The sequence below is a fragment of the Rattus norvegicus genome, chromosome 16 (assembly GCF_021556685.1).
Source record: "Rattus norvegicus strain SHRSP/BbbUtx chromosome 16, alternate assembly SHRSP_T2T, whole genome shotgun sequence".
NCBI classification, from domain to species: Eukaryota; Metazoa; Chordata; class Mammalia; order Rodentia; family Muridae; genus Rattus; species Rattus norvegicus.
Window position 1 is genome coordinate 53,942,603 of NC_141549.1, and position 17,740 is coordinate 53,960,342.

A 17,740-nucleotide genomic window follows, 5' to 3' on the forward strand; every position below is an offset into this window, starting at 1 on the left:
AAGAGAGGAGTGAGTCACACCATTAATAACGCGACAGTGAGGAAATACATCACCCCATCTGAGAGTGCACACCCCCAGACAGAAGCCGCCCCAGCCTGGATACACCACCCCCTTGTTGATCTTATGAAGTGTTTAATCTTTTTTTTTTTTTTCTTGCCACCACCCATGGATTGAAGTGGCAGGGATTTCTCCTTTCACTCCCAGCCCTGGTGAGCAGGCTTTCCCTTTTGTTCTTTACTTCTGACAAGGTTACTTTGACCGCCCCCATGGCAGTCCATGCGCCAGTTCAAAGGGCATGGGTCTACAGCCTGAAGGAACAAAGGAGACACTAATTGAGCAGTGACCGGCACCCCAGGGGTTCTGAATGTGCAGCCCGTGAACTGCAGCAGTGATGTTACTGAGGGAGCCTTGGAAGAAGGAAGTGCCCTGGGTTGAGGATGTAGCCCAGTGGTAGAGGGCTCACCTGATAAACAGGACATCCTGGGCTGGATCCCAGCTACTGCAAAACCAAGCAAAATGGAAGGGGATGCAGTCTTTCTATAGCACAGTGGGGTTGGTGGGGGTGGGGGGGTAGGGGATGCGGGGGATGAGGTTGGGGGGTGGGTGGGGGGTAGAGAAGTGGGGGGCTGGGGGTGGGGGGTGGGACGTGGTTTATTTCAAAACAGCCAGAAGAAAGGTGATTTTAAATATTTTCACCACAAAGAAATGATAAATGTTTAAAGAGAGAACTGTCTAACCTATTTGATCTTTTTTTTCTTTTCTTTTTTTCCCGGAGCTGGGGACTGAACCCAGGGCCTTGTTCTTGCTAGGCAAGTGCTCTACCACTGAGCTAAATCCCCAACCCCACCTATTTGATCTTTATATAAAATATGCATTTACTGAAAGATCATGTGGTACCTCATAAGTATGTGCAAATATTGTCAGTTAAAAATGCTAAAATTATCTCCAATGTATAATCCCAGGCGCAATCCCAGCACTTGGGAGGCAGAGGCAGGAGGATGGCCATGAGTTTAAGGCCTGTAAGTGAGTCAAAACACAAAATGAAACCTCCAAAGAAAAAAAGTTAAAATTTTAAGCGGATGTTTTTTGTTCTTCCTTCCTTCTTCCTTTCCTTTCTTTTCCTTTTCCTTTTCCTTCCTTCCTTCCTTTCCTTCTTTCTTTTTTCTTTTTTCTTTCTAGATTTCCTCAATCCACCCAGACCCACTCACTCAGAATGTGCAGGGGTGGGAGCCTGAGTCTGTAGTCCTTCCTTTCTAGTCTTCCCTGACTCTTGCAGACAGCAGTTAACAAACAGCGAGGTAACCCAAGAGCTGTCAGAGTCTTGTGACTCAGTAATCCTACCGTGAGAATCTTTCTCAGTCACCGCAATTTTGAGTTACAGCTCCTTCCTGGTCTTTATTTCTGGAGTGATCTTTTTTGCTGCCTGTTTCTTCGAGACAGGGTTTTACTGTGAGTTAATCTCTGCTTCAAATTTACTATGTAAACCAGGCTAGTGATGAACTCATGATCTTCCTTAGCCTCCCAACAAACTGTTCATAAAATAATATGTTGAGGGCTGGAGAGATGGCTCAGCAGTTAAGAGCACTGGCTGCTCTTCCAGAGGTCCTGAGTTCAATTCCCAGCAACCACATGGTGGCTCACAACCATCTGTAATAGGATCTGATGCCCTCTTCTGGTGTGTCTGAAGACAGCTACAGTGTATTTATATATAATAAATAAATAAATCTTAAAAAAATAATATATTGAGTTTATGTCCAGAAAAACTAACAGCAGCAGCAGCCACAACAACAACAACAACATGATTTCCATCAAAGACGTGGACACTAAAATATCAGCGGTCTCCTGGTGCAAAGGTGCTTCTGAGTTAGCAGAGTGGTTGAGAATGTCTGAAACCAGCTCTGCTTCAGGGCAGAGGGTGTGTGATCACCCAGGAGACTTCTCTTTTGAGCAGTCAGTATTTGGCTGTTGCCAGCTGATAAATATATTGAATGTCAGCCTGGGCAGTAAGTGCTGGACGTGCTAAGGACAAAGTTCTCTAACATTTTAGAGTAAGAAGATACCCAAACTAATCCCAAGAATTCGGAGAGCATGGCAGGAATGGCATCTGAGTGAGCCCTTAAGAATGCATGTGTAAGAGGACATTCTGGTGGAAGAAATAACACAAGAAAAGATTCAGCTGTGTAGAATTTTTGCCAAGTGTGCTCATGAACAAGGAGAGGTTTGCTTTGGTTGAGCAGAGAGGGGCTTAGTTGGGAAGAGAGATTATGATTCTCTCTTCTTCCACTGTGGAACAAACTAAAGTCGAAAGGCTTTTAACAACCATTCTTTGTTTTGCTTATGATCTACAACTTGTCTCGGTTTCCCCACAGTGTGGACCCACACTCAAGGTAGCTTCCTTCCGTGGCTGCAAGTCGGAAGCAGCCATGTGTTCTTTTTTTTTTTTTTTTTTTTTTTTTTTTGGTTCTTTTTTTCGGAGCTGGGGACCGAACCCAGGGCCTTGCGCTTCCTAGGTAAGCGCTCTACCACTGAGCTAAATCCCCAGCCCCAGCAGCCATGTGTTCTTATGTGGTTTGTCCACACTCTGTGCTTCCTCATAGTGATGTGTTTCAAGTGTTTCAAGAGACCCATGTTAGAGTGACTCAGGTTTGAGAGTCACTGTGATAATGAGTCTACTTGAACTTAAAGAGAGGTGGTCTAACCCAGAGGTTGAATGAAACCATAACTGTAAGGAGAATTGGAAAGGGAAACTCTCTTGTGGGAACTCTTGAAAGGACACACAGGACCAGGTGTGGTGGTCCACATCTGTAGTGCTAGCACTTGGGAGGATCACAACATCAAGGTTAATATGGCTGCACAGTAACACCTGTCAAAACACAGGAAAGTAAAAAACCACCTACTCACCTCAATGTAAAAGAGAATAAACTGTAATGGTTCATTAAATAATATTTTTTAAACACGCATAGCATTTGGGTTGGGAAGTGTAGCTCGGAGGAGGAGTGCTTACCAAGCATGTGCAAAGCCCTGGGTTCAATCCTTAGTATTAAAAGATCGTCAAACAATCGAAGATCCCCATGAAACTTCACTATCTGTCAAAATGTTGCTGGATTTGACAAAGATGCCAAGTACTATTCTTATTTTGCAAATAAGGAGACAAAGTCAAGATGCAAAGTAAGAACGTTTCTGTTACTTTGTAAAAAGCTGAATTTATATTTGCTTACTGTACATGCTTGAGGTTTTTGCTTTTATGTATGTCTGGATACCTCCTGGGCGCTGGCTGGTGCCTTCAGAGATCAGAAGAGGGGGTTGGATCCCTGGAAGTGGAATTTTGGATGGTTGTGAGCCGCCATGTGGGTGCTGGGTGCTCTCCCCCCCGAGCAGGAAGTGCTCTTAACTGCTGAGCCATCTTTTTGCTTTTGTAATTTAAAAATTCTTGTATTTTTTGAGATTATAAAATAATTAAATCAGGCCAGGCATGATGGCACCTGCTTTTTAATCCCAGCACTTGGGAGGCAGAGGCAGGTGGATCTCTGTGAGTTTGAGGCCAGCCTGGTCTACAAAGGGAGTCTAGGAAAGCCAGGACTACATAGAGAAACCCTATCTTAAAAAAACAAAACAAAACAAAACAAAATGAATTAAACCATTTTCCCTTGCTTTTTTCTCTCTCCAAATATTCCCATTTGTCTCGCCTTTCAGATCATGGAGTCCATTTCATTAAGTAGTGTTACATAGGAGTGTGTGTGTGTGTGTGTGTGTGTGTGTGTGTGTGTGTGTGCGTGCACACTTGTGCATATATGTGCACATGTGTATGAGTGTGCCTAAATAATGAATACAACCTGCTCGGTCTGTACAATGTTCCTTGTGTGTATAAGTTCCAGGGCTGACCATGTGGTGAGCTCTTCCCTGGTAAAGACTCTCTCTCCCTATCTCGACATCTTTAGTTGCTAGTGTTCTTTGTGTAGGGTCAACGTCTCACATTTCGGGAACACACAACCTCATGGCAAATTCCATGATCCTCTGGCTCTTACAAGCTTTCTGCCTGCTCTTCCACGACATTCCCTGGTGATTACTACATTTATCCGTGGGTGTAAGGACAAATATTTCTAGCATACTTAGGGGTTGTGCTGGCTTAGTAAAATGGTAGCTGTAGGTTTTCCTCCAAGCGCCTTGACTTCACTAGCCCTGGGTAGGTTTTCAGTACTAGGTATGATTTCCTTCCTGTTGAATAGGTCCTAAGATTGATTTTATTTATTTATTTATTTATTTATTTATTTATTTATTTATTTATTTATTTAGCTTGGTTTTTTTAATAGCCCACCAAATCCAGTTTCACGAGGTGAGACCATCCACTGGAGCATGGGTCATCTGAGGGTGGATTTCGATGGCTTTAGTGAAGTTTAAACCGTGAATCTTTGTACTAGCACTGACCCTTTCTTCCTGTAACAGTGCTCACACGGTCGTACGTTTGGTAATTTTTCAGGAGTGAGCTATCTTTAATGACAATTGGTTAAACCCCAGGCACCCTTTCATTTCAGACCTTTATCCATCACACTTCTCCACTGGCTGTCACTGGAGTGGTTGTGGGCGCTCTGGAGGTCCACTTAAGGGAAAACTGAGTTATGGATACATTTGGCTTTGAAGGCCTTCAAGAAATTTCACATACAGCTTTTAGAATAGAAGTAATTTCCCAAAATCCTCCTAAGCTTACCGATTGACTCCCTATCATAATGGCAAAGTCCAGCACATGATACTTTTTTTTTCATCTTTATTAACTTGGGTATTTCTTTATTTACATTTCGATTATTATTCCATTTCCCGGTTTCCTGGCCAACATCCCCCTAACCCCTCCCCCTCCCCTTCTATGTGGTTGTTCCCCTTCCCATCCTCCCCCCATTACTGCCCTCCCCACAACAATCACGCTCACTGGGGGTTCAGTCTTGGCAGGACCAAGGGCTTCCCCTTCCACTGGTGCTCTTACTAGGATATTCATTGCTACCTATGAGGTCAGAGTCCAGGGTCAGTCCATGTATAGTCTTTGGGTAGTGGCTTAGTCCCTGGAAGCTCTGGTTGGTTGGCATTGTTGTTTATATGGGGTCTCAAGCCTCTTCAAGCTCTTCCAGTCCTTTCTCAAATTCCTTCAATGGGGATCTCGTTCTCAATTCAGTGGTTTGCTGCTGGCCTTCGCCTATGGATTTGCTGTATTCTGGCTGTGTCTCTCAGGAGAGATCTACATCTGTTTCTTGTCGGCCTGCACTTCTTTGCTTCATCCATCTTATCTAGTTTGGTGGCTGTGTAGGTATGGGCCACATGTGGAGCAGGTTCTGAATGGGTGTTCCTTCAGGCTCTGTTCTAAACTTTGCCTCCCTATTCCCTCCCAAGGGTATCCTTATTCCCCTTTTAAAGAATGAATGAAGCATTCACATTTTGGTCATCCTTCTTGAGTTTCATGTGTTCTGTGCATTTAGGGTAATTTGAGCATTTGGGCTAATAGCCACTTATCAATGAGTGCATACCATGTGTGTTTTTCTGTGATTGGGTTACCTCACTCAGGATGATATTTTCCAGTTCCATCCATTTGCCTATGAATTTCATGAAGTCATTGTTTTTGATAGCTGAGTAATATTCTATTGTGTAGATGTACCACATTTTCTGTATCCATTCCTCTGTTGAAGGGCATCTGGGTTCTTTCCAGCTTCTGGCTATTATAAATAAGGCTGCGATGAACATAGTGGAGCATGTGTCTTTTTTATATGTTGGGGCATCTTTTGGGTATATGCCCAAGAGAGGTATAGCTGGATCCTCAGGCAGTTCAACGTCCAATTTTCTGAGGAACCTCCAGACTGATTTCCAGAATGGTCGTACCAGTCTGCAATCCCACCAACAATGGAGGAGTATTCCTCTTTCTCCGCATCCTCGCCAGCATTTGCTGTTACCTGAGTTTTTGATCTTAGCCATTCTCACTGGTGTGAGGTGAAATCTCAGGGTTGTTTTGATTTGCAGTTCCCTTATGACTAAAGATGTTGAACATTTCTTTAGGTGTTTCTCAGCCATTCGGCATTCCTCAGCTGTGAATTCTTTGTTTAGCTCTGAACCCCATTTTTAATAGGGTTATTTGTCTCCCTGTGGTCTAACTTCTTGAGTTCTTTGTATATTTTAGATATAAGCCCTCTATCAGTTGTAGGATTGGTAAAGATCTTTTTTTTTTTCTTTTTTTCGGAGCTGGGGACCGAACCCAGGGCCTTGCGCTCGCTAGGCAAGTGCAATACCGCTGAGCTAAATCCCCAACCCCGGTAAAGATCTTTTCCCAATCTGTTGGTTGCCATTTTGTCCTAACAACAGTGTCCTTTGTTGCCTTACAGAACTTTGCAGTTTTATGAGATCCCATTTGTCGATTCTTGATCTTAGAGCATGAGCCATTGGTGTTTTGTTCAGGAAATTTTCTCCAGTGCCCAGGTGTTCAAGATTCTTCCCCACTTTTTCTTTTATTAGTTTGAGTGTATCTGGTTTTCATGTGCAGGTGCCTGATCCACTTGGACTTAAGCTTTGTACAGGGTTATAAGAATGGATCGATCTGCATTCTTCTACATGTTGACCTCCAGTTGAACCAGCACAATTTGCTGAAAATGCTATCTTTTTCCATTGGATGGTTTTGGCTCCTTTGTCAAAAATCAAGTGATCATAGGTGTATGGGTTCATTTCTGGGTTTTCAATTCTATTCCACTGGTCTATCTGTCTGTCTCTGTACCAATACCATGCAGTTTTTATCACTATTGCTCTGTAATACTGCTTGAGTTGGGATAGTGATTCCCCCGGGAGTCCTTTTATTGTTGGGGATAGTTTTAGCTATCCTGGGTTTTTTGTTATTCCAGATGAATTTGCAAATTGTTCTGTCTAACTCTCTGAAGAATTGGATTGGTATTTTGATAGGGATTGCATTGAATCTGTAGATCGCTTTTGGTAAAATGGCCATTTTTACTATGTTAATCCTGCCAACCCATGAGCATGGGAGATCTTTCCATCTTCTGAGATCTTCTTCAATTTCTTTCTTCAGAGGCTTGAAGTTCTTATCATACAGATCTTTCCCTTGCTTGGTTAGAGTCACACCGAGGTATTTTATATTATCTGGGAGTATTATGAAGGGTGTCGTTTCCCTAATTTCTTTCTCGGCTTGTTTCTCTTTTGTGTAGAGGAAAGCTACTGATTTATTTGAGTTAATTTTATACCCAGCCACTTTGCTGAAGGTGTTTATCAGGTTTAGTAGTTCTCTGGTGGAACTTTTGGGGTCACTTAAGTGTACTATCAGATCATCTGCAAATAGTGATATTTTGACTTCTTCTTTTCCAATCTGTATCCCTTTGATCTCCTTTTGTTGTCTGATTGCTCTGGCTAGAATTTCAAGAACTATATTGAATAAGTAGGGAAAGAGTGGGCAGCCTTGTCTAGTCCCTGATTTTAGTGGGATTGCTTCAAGTTTCTCTCCATTTAGTTTAATGTTAGCTACTGGTTTGCTGTATATGGCTTTTACTATGTTTAGGTATGGGCCTTGAATTCCTATTCTTTTCAGGACTTTTATCATGAAGGGGTATTGAATTTTGTCAAATGCTTTCTCAGCATCTAATGAAATGATCATGTGGTTTTTATCTTTGAGTTTGTTTATATAATGGATCACGTTGATGGTTTTCCGTATATTAAACTATCCCTGCATGCCTGGGATGAAGCCTACTTGATCATGGTGGATGATTGTTTTGATGTGCTCTTGAATTCGGTTTGCCAGAATTTTATTGAGTATTTTTGCGTCGATATTCATAAGGGAAATTGGTCTGAAGTTCTCTTTCTTTGTTGGGTCTTTGTGTGGTTTAGGTATAAGAGTAATTGTGGCTTCGTAGAAGGAATTCGGTAGGGCTCCATCTGTTTCAATTTTGTGGAATAGTTTGGATAATATTGGTATGAGGTCTTCTATGAAGGTTTGATAGAATTCTGCACTAAACCCATCTGGACCTGGGCTCTTTTTGGTTGGGAGACCTTTAATGACAGCTTCTATTTCTTTAGGAGTTATGGGGTTGTGTAAATGGTTTATCTGTTCCTGATTTAACTTAGGTACCTGGTATCTCTCTAGGAAATTGTCCATTTCCTGCAGATTTTCAAGTTTTGTTGAATATAGGCTTTTATAGTAGGATCTGATGATTTTTTGAATTTCCTCTGATTCTGTAGTTATGTCTCCCTTTTCATTTCTGATTTTGTTAATTTGGACACACTCTCTGTGTCCTCTCGTTAGTCTGGCTAAGGTTTATCTATCTTGTTGATTTTCTCAAAGAACCAGCTTTTGGTTCTGTTGATTCTTTGTATGGTCTGTTTTGTTTCTACTTGGTTGATTTCAGCTCTGAGTTTGATTATTTCTGCCTCCTCCTCCTCCTCCTGGGTGCGTTTGCTTCTTTCTGTCCTAGAGATTTTTGGTGCAGCACATGGTGCTTTAACCGAGATACACAATGGGGCTGCAGAGAGTCATCTGAGAGAAGGGACAAACCTGTAGGGCATTTTCTTAATTAGTGATCAATGGGGAAGACCCAGCCCACTGTGGGTGGTGCCAGCCTTAGGCTGGCAGTCCTGGAGGTATATAGGAAAGCAGTACTGATGAGCAAATCCTGATGAGCAAGTCAGTAAACAGCCTCTGTGGCCTCTGCATCAGCTTCTGCCTCTGGGTTCCTGCCCTGACTTTCTTCAGTGATGAACCGATGTGGAGGTGAAAGCCAAATATCCCTTCTTCCCCACCTTGCTTCTGGTCATGGTGTTTCATCACAGCAGTAGAAACCCTGACTAAGACAGGTAGAAAAATAAAGTAAATACATCTCTAGAGACTCGTGTGCAGAATTTTTCTACTCAGGAGACATAAAATGATAAGAATAATACTTTAAAATATAATTTTTATCTTTTGAATTTTTTATGGTTTTTCAAGTCCTGGATATCCTGAATCTCACTCTGTAGACCAGGCTAACCTTGAACTCAGAGAGATTCACCTGCCTCTGTTTCCTGAGTGGCAGAATTAAAGGTGTGTGCCATCACCACCCAGCTGGCTTATCAAAACAAATGTTAATATGTCACATATTCAACTCACAAACAGAAGTTAAAATGAAAGAGGTTTAGTAAAATTGAAGATAGAAGAACAGTATATTTTTTCAAAGTCAGCTTTATGTCTACACTGTATAAACTCATATGGGCACTGGGGAAAATTTCCTGAACAAAGCACCAATGGTTTATGCTCTAAGATCAAGAATCGACAAATGGGACCTCATAAAACTGCAAAGCTTCTGTAAGGCACAGGACACTGTCATTAGGATAAAACTTCAGCCAACAGATTGGGAAGAGATCTTTACCAATCCTATACCTGAGAGAGGGCTTATATCCAAAATATACAAAGAACTCAAGAAGTTACACTCCAGAGAGACAAATAACCCTATTAATAATGAGATACAGAGCTAAACAAAGAATTCTCAGCTGAGGAATGTCGAATGGCTGAGAAACACCTAAAGAAATGTTCAACATCCTTAGTCATCATGGAAATACAAATCAAAATAACCCTGAGATTCCACCTCACACCAGTCAGAATGGCTAAGATCAAAAACTCAGGTGACAACAGATGCTGGCGAGGATGTGGAGAAAGAGGATGTGGTGGGAGTGCAAACTGGTACAACCACTCCGGAAATCAGTCTGGAGGTTCCTCAGAAAATTGGACATTCCACTACCTGAGGACCCAGCTATACCTCTCCTGGGCATATACCTAAAAGATACAAAGACACATGCTCCACTATGTTCATAACAGCCTTATTTATAGTAGCCAGAAGTTGGAAAGAACCCAGATGCCCTTCAACAGAGGAATGGATACAGAAAATGTGGTACATCTACACAATGGAGTACTACTCAGCTATTAAAAACAATGACTACATGAAATTCATAGACAAATGGATTGAACTAGAACATATCATCCTGAGTGAGGTAACCAAATCACAGAAAAACACACATGGTATGCACTCACTGATAAGTGAATATTAGCCCAAAATCTCAAATTCCCCAAGATACAATCCACAGACCACGTGAAGCTGAAGAAGAAGACAACCAAAGTGTGGATGCTTCACTCCTTCTTAAAAGGGGACAAAAATATCCAGAGGAGGGGATATGGAGGCAAAGTTTGTAGCAAAGACTGAAGGAACAGCCTTTCAGAGCCTGCCCCTCATGGGAATTAACAAGCTAACCCTTCCTATGTAATTCAATGAGCCGAGCATGGCCTATAGTGGTTTGAATATGTTGTCCTTCATATTTTCAGACATTTAATAAATACTTGGTCCCAGTTGGTGGTCCTGTTTGGGAGGCTTAGGGGTTACAGAGGAAGTAGGTTCATGGGGGCCCAGTTTCATGAGTTTAAGGATTTGTGGCATTTCAAGTTTGTGCTTTCTGCTTCCTGTTTGTGGTTTGTGTTGTGAGGTGTCAGGTGCTCCCCCAAGTGACGGCGATGGACTCTTATTACTTCAGATCTGTAAGAGCCCCTCTCAAAACCCTTTCTTCTGTAAGTCAGCTTGGTCATGGTGTTTGATCACAGCAATACAAGAGTAATTAAGACACAACCAAAACTGTTCTAAGTTAAAAATAGGAATAGACAGGCATGAACAAGTAATTCTATAAAGCAATCTATACAAATGACCGGCTGCATATGAAGAGCCTTTAGAGAAATGCAAATTAAGGACACGACAAAATGCCTCTTGTACGGCTATAATTAAAGACACAGATGACAGTGTTTGGACAGTGTAGAGAAACTGGAACCTTCACACTGCTACTGGAGATGACCAGCAGCTCTAGAAAACAGCCTGGTGGTTCTTGAGTTTACACACAGTGCCACTTGGTTCAACAATTCCATGTCTAGGATACACCAGGGAAATGAGAACGTATGTCCACACCAAAATCTGTCCATACATGGTCCAGGCAGCACTGTCCATTAAGCCAAAATGTAAGGGGAAATCTAAGTGTCAAAATAATGACTAAGAAAATGTGGCATAGCCATACAATGAAATATCATTCATAAGTGACAAGAAAATAGCATTATTCACATGTCTGTATCCATGAAACTTGAAGACAAGCAAAAAAAAGAAAGAAAGGAAGGAAGAAAGGAAGGAAGGAGGAAAGGAAGGAAGGAAGAAAGGAAGGAAGGAAGAAAGAAAGAAAAGAAAAAGAAAAATGATAAAGAAAGAAAAAAGGCCAGGCACAAGAGAGTACTTAATAATTCTGTCTATATGAAATGACAAATCTAGAGACAGAAGGGACACAAGGGTTGCCTAGGCCTGGGGAGATGGGGAATTAAAGAATGATGACTAAGGAATGCATAGTTCACTTTGGAGTAAATAAAAATTAGAAATTAATTGTGGTAGAGGTGTCAAGACGGTTCAGCAGGTAAATGCACTTGGTGCCAAACCTGAAATGAGTTTGACTCCTGGGCCCCAGTGGTTGAAGGAAAGAATAAATTTGTGAAAGTTAGCATCTGACTTCCACATATGTGCATGCATGCATATACACACACGCACACACACACACTCATACACACATACCTGTGCACATACACACTCATGTGCACACATTCATGCACCCACACACATATACACACAAACAAAGAAAGAGAAGCAATCAAACTTTTACAAGAAAGTCGAGAGTGGGAACGGATGAAGATTCTTTGAATATGTTAATAGGGACTCCATTTTGCACTTTAAATAGGTGACTTATACGCTGTGGTGCGTGAGCCACATTCTAGTAAACTTACTCAAAAAATAAGTGTGGAAAACTCTAACTTTTTTTTCTGGAAAGAATCAAAATGACTGTGGAAGATGCATCTCCAGTTAAGAAAAGTGGTTTTGTTTTAAAAATGGTTTTCCAGTCTAAAAATGGCAAAGATACTAAGCATAAGATCGGAACTGTATCTAGCAGGCTTAGATTTCAGTGCTAAAGAAGACTGACCATTCTGCAGCCGTGCTAACGCATTATCAAACAGCAAGCGAATGAACCTACAGATATTGGAAGGGAGTAGAGGAGTCCAAACTCAGAATGTGAGAGGACACGGTGTGTCCTGTCTACCCGCTGCAGGAGGCTCCTGGAGCCCAGCTCTGGTTGCTGCAGGGTCCAGGAATGATGCTTCTCCTGCAGCGGGGAGTCCACACAGCATCTCCATCTTGGCCTCTGAGTCTTTTCCCACAAGGAGAACGCATGTGAAGGCCTTTGAACTTCTAGTTGATCGTGTTGCTTTAGAAAGAAATGAAGAATCAACAAAAAAAGTAAAATAAAAAATGAAGGCATGTCAAAGGGGTATAGGGCTAAATTGACCCGGTTCAATGAGTTTGAGCCATATGGATTATAATGACAGAGATGGGTGGTAACTCAAGGGATACAATGTGACCACATTTCCATCTGAAACAGCCATGTGAAGTATGCAAGTAACAAATGGAAGGGAGGAAACTCACATTAAAATATAACTAAGATGTGAGTTAGAAGCAAAGGAACCTCTAAGGTCACATTCACTGAGAGATCAAAGGTGACATCAAGAGCAGACAGGGCAACATTTTTGTGTTTCCTCTTGTGCTTATGTAGGACAAAGGTTCTTACCCAGACGTCCACAAGTCCTCCGGGAATCCACAGATACTTTCTCTTTCTGATTGTTTGCTATCTGAAACACACTCTTAAATAAGGCTCCCCAGAAGTCACGAACTATGGCTCTGAGCTCATGACACAGCATAGCTTCTATAGCATTCCTGCCCAAATCATTGCCCAAATATTCATAAGGAAATGTCCCATAAACCAAGACTGAAGGTCGTCCTGGAAGGTAACTAGACAGTGTACTACAAAAATAGCTTCATAAGAGAAAACACAAAGTCGAGGGATGTCTCTGCATTACAGGAGACTAAAGAACCGTGAAATACTGCCCCCGCTTCTGCACTTAGCACTGTGCTGGTTTGAATCTGCAATGTTCCCCACAGGCTCGAGTTCTGAATTCTTGCTTCCCACCTGGTGGTGTGATTTTAGGAGTCTGTAGACTTCATTAGCACATTGAAGCTAACTGGAAGAAGTAGACTTTAGGGGCAGGCCTTTGAAGGTTATTCTCGGCTTGACTTCCCCGATACCTGGCATGCTTCGATGGCTTAAATAGGAATGGTTCGCATAGACTTATGTGTTTGAATCCTTGAGTTTAGGAGTGGCATTATTAGGAGTGGCCTTGATGGAGAGGAAGTGTGTCATCGAGTAGGCGGGCTTTGAGGGCTCATATATGCTCGAACTGCACACAATATGGTATACACTCTCCTCCTGCTGCCTTTGGATCAAGACATAAAACTCTTGGCTCCTCCAGCACCATGTCTGCCTGGATACTGTCACACTACCCTCCATGATGATAATGGACTAAACATCCGAAACTGTAAGCCTGCCCCAATTAAATGTTGTCCTTTATAAGAGTTGCCTTGGTCATGGTGTCTCACCACAACAATAAAACCCTAACTAAGACACCCACTGTGCTGGAAACGCTCTGCCACCTAGAACTGAGCTGGCCTGCCATGTTTTCCTTACCACAATGAACCAGAAACCCCTGCAACCATGAACCAAAGTCATATTCCCCCCCTTAATTTATTTCTATCAGGCAGGGCAATCACAGATGCACAAGTAAGAGGGTAATGAGAAGAAATTGCTATGGCAAACTTTACTGGTGCAGTTGGTGAATGGGACTACAGACTTTAGATAATATTATATCGGCATAACGCTTTTCTGGATTTAATGGCTATGCTATGTTATGAATTCTCTCTTAGAAAATATAAACTAGGGGTTGGGGATTTAGCTCAGTGGTAGAGCGCTTGCCTAGGAAGCGCAAGGCCCTGGGTTCGGTCCCCAGCTCCGGAAAAAAAGAACCAAAAAAAAAAAAAAAGAAAAAAGAAAATATAAACTAGTGTTTAGATAAAGTGGCACAGACAATATAGTCTCAAATGTTACAGGAAGAGATACAAGCATAGACACATCACACACAGAACACAACAAAAATAAACTAAGCAAATTTTCTCAAATTGTCCGTTTGGGGCAAAGGGTATATGTTCATATGGTATACATTTTTTCTGTGTGCTCAAAAGTACTTCCAAAGTGATGATTTCTGTGAGCAGAGGAAAGTGCCTAAGCAAGGGAGAGCTTTTCTCTTGCTGGGAATATAGTTAATTATACAGTACATATAATTATAAGTGAAGCCTGCAACACAAATCCTTTCAATTGTTTTCCAGATAGTATATATTACAAGAAAAGAATTGTCAAAGGCTAGGGAGACAAGTCAGTAAATTAAACCCGTGCATGGGCTAGATCTTTAGTATCCACATAAAAACCTGATATGACATTGCATACCTATAATCCCAGCACTCAGAAGGCAGAGATAGGAGAATCCTGCGGGCTTTTTGGTGAGTCAGTCTAGCAGGATTGGTGAACTCCATGTTCAGTGAATGACCTTGTCTCAAAAAGTCACATGGAAAGTGATTGAGAAAGACAGCTGTTATTGACCTCTTGTGTATATGCGCACATTGCACATGAATCCACACCTGTATCCATGCAAATATACATACGTACACATACGTATACATTACATACATATACTCCTCAAATACACACTAGACACAGACCACACACATACAGTGAGATTATACAAAAATCAGAAATTCAATTTACATTATACATTAAGTAAAAATAATTAGAAAGTCTTTGGCTTAGTCCATGGTCCCATTAGTGAAGGAGAAAAACATCTTAAGAGTATACAGGAAGAATAATCTCAGAGCTTTCTTGATTTGTCATGAACAGAGGCTCCAGCAAATCTAACAGAAAACTAGGCATAGTGAGGGTGCTGATAGCAAGCTCATGAGGGAACTCAGCTCCAAAAAATTAAGATTAACCACCACAAAAGGGAGCCTTCAGGAAGGAAAGGCCATCCAGAGACTGCCCCACCTGGGCAACCCAGTCACTGTTGGCTGATGCCAAGAAGTGCTTGCTGACAAGATCCTGATATGGATGACTCCTGAGAAGCTCTGCCAGAACCCTATTGATACAGATGAGGATGCTTGTAGCTAACCATTGGACTGAGCACGGGAACCCCAATGGAGGAGTTAGAGAAAGGACTGAAGGAGCAGAAGGAGTCTGCAACCCTATAGGAAGAACAGCAATATCAACCAATCAGACTCCCCAGAGCTCCAGGGACTAAACCACCAGCCAAAGAGTACACATGGAGGGACCCATGGCTCCAGTCGCATACTGTAGTAGAGGATGGCTTTGTTAGGCGTCAAAGGGAGGAGAGGCCCTTGGTCTTGTGAAAGCTCGATGCCCCAGTGTAGGGGAAATCCAGGATGGGGAGGTAGAAGTAGGGTGGAAGGGGGAGCATCCTCATAGAAGCAGAGTGAGGAGGGGTTGGGGGGACTGGGAGAGGGGATAACATTTGAAATGTAAATACATAAAATATCCAATAAAAATGCAAAAAAAAGGGAGCCCTCAATCCTATGGAGACTTACAAGATACTTGCTGGAGTCTCATAATACCTTGGGAGCAGCCACAAAAATCATGAAGCTGAAAGAAGCAACTGTTAATTATCAGTAAGTTGGTATTGATAAGACTAGTCCATCTTGCTAGGAACGAGGCTGACTCATCGTTCTATACACTCCCTGACATGCTATAAAATAATTGTCATGTAGTCAAAATAAAATTAAAGAGCCTTAGGTGGATGCTTAGTTTCAAACATTATGTTACTTTTTCTGCATTAAGTTTGTCACATCTGCTAGCTTTTAATTCATTTGTAAACAATTGTCAATTGTTTAATTGTTAATGTTGTATTTGTGGTTGTATACTATTTTTTCTTTTTTAAAAAAATATTCATTATTTTACTTCACATGCATTGGTGTTTTGCCTGCATGTATGAGGATGTTGGATTCCCCCAGAACTGGAGTAACAGAGAGTTGTGAACTGCTATGTGGCTGCTGGGGATTGAACTTGGGTCCTCTCGAAGAGAACTGCTGAGCCATTTCTCTAGCTGCAATACACTCTATTTTTTCTTAAAGAGCGTCTTCCAGTTATAAGCTTCACTCCACAGATAGGATTCTGTCCTTTGTAGAGAGCACTCTGTCTGCTGTCCTTTGATTTCTAGTCTGACCTCTTGGTTCTCTGCCACAGCTATTTAGAGAACAGAGTTCAAATGAGATTTACTGGAGGTGCTTGGGAGAGAAAGGCAATGGCCTCGGGCAGTTCCAGAAGGTTACATGAACCGTGGTTTCACAAACCACCAGACTGAAGTGAGTAGGTTCAGGTCAGAGGCTGTGGGGAAAGGGAGATCCAGTAAGATTTGAAAGAAAGGGATATGAGAGCCATCTCAACGGGAGGACAGACAGGAAATTCCAGAGCACTTTGGATCCCAGGGTCTGACAGCGTAAGTTCTTTCTTTTGTTTTGTGTTACAACACTGAGGAGGAATTTCAGAAGTTCCCAGGTGACGGAGAACATTGCCAAATCCTGGAGTCTGTACTTCATAGTGTTGGCACTAAGGATCTACTGTTTATAAGTAGGGCAGTGGTCTGACCTGGACATTTTAGGAAAACAACTCTGCCATGGCTTGGCGGAAACAGAAAGAAACCAATAAAATAACTGTCTGAAAACTTCTCTGGGTGCACGAACAGGGAAAGAGTGGCTGGCCTTTGCGGTGAGTGAGCGCGGACCTGGTACCGTTACTAAGGAGACAGGATCCCACAAGGGATTATTTTAGTTACTTTTCCATGACTGCATCAAAACACCTGGGAATGCAGGATTTACTTTAACTCACTATTTCAGTTTACGGTCGCCTGACTCTGTGCATGCAGGACTGTGGTGAGTTAGAGCATCGTAGGAAAGGGCAAAGAGCCAGGAAGCGGCTCGCTTCACAGAAGCTTGGAACAGAGAGATACAGAGGAAGGGTCTGTGGACGCGGCACACCCAAAGTATCCAAAGGTTACTTAGTCCCCTTGATCAGACTCCCGCTTCCAACAGTCCATTCAGTATGAAGTCATCAATAGATAAATCAATGGGTTCACCTGGAACATTCATGATCCAATGACCTCTCCAAAGCCCCCAGCTGGCAACCCGGGCTTTAATGCATGAACCTTCAAGGGACATTTTTAGATTTAAACCGTAATAGGAATATAACTCATATTATTGGTTATATTTTGTGTATGTTTCTTCTCCTCTTCCTCTTCTCTGTCCTCTTGCTCCTCCCCCTTCTAAACTAAGTCTAAGAAGAAGAAAAAGATGGCTAGCATAGCTTATGCTTCTCCTTCCATGACTGGGGCAGTGTGACTTCTGGCTATAGTCATAGGACAGAGTCCTGTACTTGGAAGTCCTGAAGCCCCTATGATCCGGATGCTAAGATTCACCCTAGAGAGTTTGCGAGTTCCCTGATGGACAAGCAAGATTTTGTTAGTTTGTGCCTACATGCTTTTCTATAGAAAGACAATCCTACAGCTTTTTAAAATGAGCCATTGTTCGTGGTCTGAGATGATCTCAGCCAGTGGGAAGAGACTTGGAACGTTCAGCTATAATTTCAAGTCTCAACGGCAAGTCGCCTCCCAATTCTATTTCGATCTGGATCGGGTCTTTAACTCAGTTCTCACAATAAAACCTCTATCCCGTTCTTAGGCTACACTTCCCATCTGGATCCCGAGAGGCCACGCCAAGGGACTGTG

General features: G+C 42.2%; 1 protein-coding gene and 1 long non-coding RNA gene across 4 annotated transcripts in view; both read left to right on the top strand.

Annotated features, from left to right (window-relative positions):
• Erich1 (glutamate-rich 1) overlaps nt 1-17,740 on the top strand; it is a gene marked incomplete at its 5' end in the record, with an annotated part of 52,793,804 nt that overhangs the window by 23,072,043 nt on the left and 29,704,021 nt on the right.
• The window catches only part of LOC120097416 (uncharacterized), a 29,615-nt gene continuing 28,109 nt past the window's right edge, over nt 16,235-17,740 (top strand). The window contains exon 1 of one of the 4 annotated variants that reach the window (XR_015639906.1): nt 16,235-16,456. This is a non-coding gene — a long non-coding RNA (uncharacterized LOC120097416). The remainder of the gene's footprint in view (nt 16,457-17,740) is intronic. The other 3 variants (XR_015639907.1, XR_015639908.1, XR_015639909.1) reach the window with 3 other exon arrangements.